Consider the following 4,038-nt stretch of genomic DNA (forward strand, 5'->3'; position numbering starts at 1 on the left):
ATCAGTCCTGAATATTCATTGGAAGGACTGATTCTGAAGCTGAAGTTCCAATGGGAAGAACTGACTCACTGGAAAAGAGTCAACTTGCATGATGCTGGGAAAGATTTAAGGCAGGAGGAGAAGGGGACGACAGAGGATGAGATGGCTGGATGGCACCACCGACTCGATGGAGGTGAGTTTGGGTAAACTCCAAGAGTTGGTGATGGACAGGGAGGCCTGGTGTGCTGCGGTCCATGAGGTCACAAAGAGTCAGACATGAAATGAACTACAAGAATGACATGTGGTCATTGGGAGAGAGGTGGATGGACCTAGAGTCTGTCATACAGAGTGAAGCAAGTGGGAAAGAGAAAAAAAAATATTGCATATTAATGCATATACGTGGAATCTAGAAAAATGTTACAAACGAACCTGTTCTCAGGGCAGGACTAGAGACACAGGTATAGGGTTCAGACACGCGGACACGGCACGGGAGAGGGGAGGGTGGGACGGACTGGGAGGCTAGCCTGACATGCGCACACTGCCGTGTGTGAGACAGACAGCTAGCGGGGAGGCGCTGTAGAGCACAGGGAGCTGGCTCAGTGCTCTGTGATGGCCTCGTGTGGGCCGTGGGTGGGGAGGGAGGCTGAGGAGGGGGGGATATATGTATACATAAGCTGATTCACTTTGTTGTACAGCAGAAACTAACAATGTTGTAAAGCAATTAAATTCCAATTTAAAATTCTTAAATTTGAAAAATAAACAATAAAACAGCTGGGGTATTCGTTAGTTGAAGCCCACTCCCAGGGGCTGTTAATTCTCTGGGGCTTTGGGCCTGCCCATGGTTAGGAAGAATGTCCTCTGCTGTCAGAACAAGTCCTCAGGCAACAAAATGCAGGTGTGGGCAGCTGGAAAAGTCTGATGGTGGGATGATAAAGGCAAGGGATTGTGGACACCAGCAAAGGGAGTTACAGATTCTTAGGTTAATAGCATTTTCTGCTTCTTTACTCTCTTATCTAATACTGCTTCCTATCTGCAGTGAGACTCAGCGAAAGGAAGAAGGAAGGGAAAGAGAAAATCCACTCTCATCACAGTATTTCTAATGTAACAAATCTCAAGATTATGAAAAAGGCAGGGTGATCTCCAGGGAAAGGAAACTGGTATGAAAATATTTTAATATAATTCTACATGGGGCTGGAGTGTCCTGCTTTTTGAGAATACCAGTATAGAAAGACAAGTTCAGGGAAATCTCACCATCTGCCATACACAATAAACAGAGCAGTGATCCCCGAGCTGGTGAGTCTCATCTAATATTCTCTTGGGACAGGTAGCAGATCCTGAGAAGTTTAGTGGTTACCAAGGAGCAACCTGGGTTTTAAAATGTTGGGAAACAGTAGACTTCCTGGTGGTCCAGTGGTTAAGAATCCACCTTCCAGTGCAGGGGACACAGGCTTGATTCCTGGTCAAGAACTAAGATCCCACGTGCTGTGGGGCAACTAAGCCTGTGCACATCACAGCTACTGAGCCCATGCTCTCTGGAGCCCATGCCACAACTAGAAAGCCCGTATGCCTCAGTGAAGAGCCCTTGAGGTGTAACAAAAGATCCCAAGTGCCACAACTAAGGCAGCCAAATAAATATATATCTTTTTTGTTTGTTTGTTTAACAATAGTTGGGGAACACTGTCAGCATAAGCAAGGTCAAGAGGCTAAACACTCTGTGACCAGGGACATGGGGAAGTGGATGAGAGACATCTCATGGTTTAAAAAGATGAGACACTTTAAAACAGCGTGTGTTGGGAAACCCAGCCTCCCTTATAAAAACATGTCTGGCACCACCTGAGTTTCACCCTGGAGGGAACTTCAGCCCTGTACCCTGGAATGTCACCCCCTTTAGGGAGTTCTCACTCTGGAGCAGTGCCACTGATCCCCAGGAATGCTCAGCTTCTCAGATGTGTTACTCTAAGCAGATTCTCAACTAAGGGCTTGTATGAGGGTGGTTTCTATGTAGAGTGGTCTCATGAAGCAGAAGGAAAGTTGTGGGAATAGGAAAAAAATTTACAGAAAAATGTAGATTAATGAACTAATTAGTGTTGTGGGCAATGAGTCTCAGTCCTGTTGGGGACCATCAGAGGAACCATATAGAATCTGCCACGGACAAGAAGCTGTACACTCTTCATAGGTCCCCTCTCCCCTTGCATAACTGGACTAAGTGTGTGTAAAAGCCCAGGAATCTTTATCAACTTTGGAGGAAGCTAGGAGGCAGAAAATTAGAGAAAAGTTATAGGGACCACTCATGATAGCCATGGAGGTTTGCCACTCAAATCACTTTTAGCAGAACCTGCTAGAAGGCGTCTCCTGATGTTGTACCCTTGAATCTGCCTCAGCATTCACCCCAAGGTCACACTTTCTCTGATTGTCCCCAGCAAACAAGAACACAACAGGGGCACTAGACTCAGGCCATTCCTGCCCAGTGAAGGACTCCTTTAAAGGACATCTGTTCACAAATGACTCAAAGGCCTAGCCAAGACTGTCTTAGAACTACACTGTGGTCTGAGGTTCTCCCTGCCTATGTTCACTTCCCCCACCATCACCCCCAGCCCCTTCAGCCTTCACAGACATCTCCCCTAGTAAATCTTTTGCTTATCTAACTCTTCTTTAGCATTTGCCTCTAGGAGTAACTGAAGTGACAGAAAGTTAGCAGGACACCATCAGTTAATTTGGAACTGTCCGCCACTGTGGTGCTGAAATCAGAAGTAGTCCAAGGGAGAGGTGATGCAGAAACAAAATTTATCAATATCTGTGTTCTTCCTCCCTGAATGGGTAGCCATTAAAGAGTACAGTATATTCCCTTGGTCCTTCCTAGCCAGGGAAAGTAACTGGAAAATGCCATGGGAGGGAGAGGTGGGGCCAAGATGGCAGAGTAGAAGGACATAGAGTTCACATCTCCTTATAGACTGGGAGTTGGGCCTGAGCCCCTTTAGCAGGAGCACTGAATCCAGGCTGATGGACTAGTAGAGAACTTCAGGCATCAGGAAATGTTAATAAGTGTGAGCTCTCCCAGAGGTCCTCATCTTGGCACCAAGACCCAACTTCCTGAAAGCTCCTGTGCTAGATGCCTCAGGCAAAACAACCAGCAAGACAGGAACACATCCCAACTCATCAACAAAAATAAGACAACAGAGAAATATGTTCCAGATGAAGAAGCAAGGTAAAAACCTACAAGACCAAAGAAATGAAGAGGAAATAGGCAATCTATCTGAGAAAAACTCAGAGTAATGATAGTAAAGAGGACCCAGAATCTTGGAAATACAACAGAGGCATGGATAAAGAAAATAAATGTTTAACAAGGATGTAGAAGAACTAAAGAACAAACAGTGAACAATAACTGAAATTAAACATACACTAGCAGGAATAAATGACAGAATAGCTGAGGCAGAAAAATGAAAAAGTGAGCTGTAACACAGAATGGTGAAAATAACTGCAGAGGAACAGAACAAATGAAAAAGAATGAAAAGAAATGAGGACAGTCTCAGAGACCTCTGGGACAACATTAAATACAACAACATGCAAATTATAGGGGTCCCAGAAGAAGAAAAGGAACAGAAAGTGTCTGAAAAAATATTTAAAGAGATTATAGTTGAAAACTTCCCTAACATGGGAAAAGAAATAGTCACCCAAGCTCAGGAAGCAGAGAGGATCTGACACAGAATAAACTTAAAGAGAAATATACCAAGACACATATTATTCAAACTGAGAAAAATTAAATTCAAAGAAAAAGTATTAAAAGCAGCAATGGAAAAACAATACATTATATGCAAGGGAATCCCCATAAGGTTATCAGCTGAATTGTGTGTGTGTGTGTGTGTGTGTGTTTTCTTAGCAGAAACTCTGCAGGCCAGAAAAGAGTGGCAGGATACATTTAAAGTGATTAAAAGGAAGCCCCTACAGCCAAGATTACCCAGTAAATTATATCCCGATTCAACAGAGAAATCAAAAGCTTTACAGACAAGCAAAAGCTAAGAGAATGCAGCACCACCAAACCACCTTTACAACAAATGCTAA

The sequence above is a fragment of the Capricornis sumatraensis genome, chromosome 10 (genome assembly GCF_032405125.1).
Source record: "Capricornis sumatraensis isolate serow.1 chromosome 10, serow.2, whole genome shotgun sequence".
In the NCBI taxonomy this organism is placed as follows: Eukaryota; Metazoa; Chordata; class Mammalia; order Artiodactyla; family Bovidae; genus Capricornis; species Capricornis sumatraensis.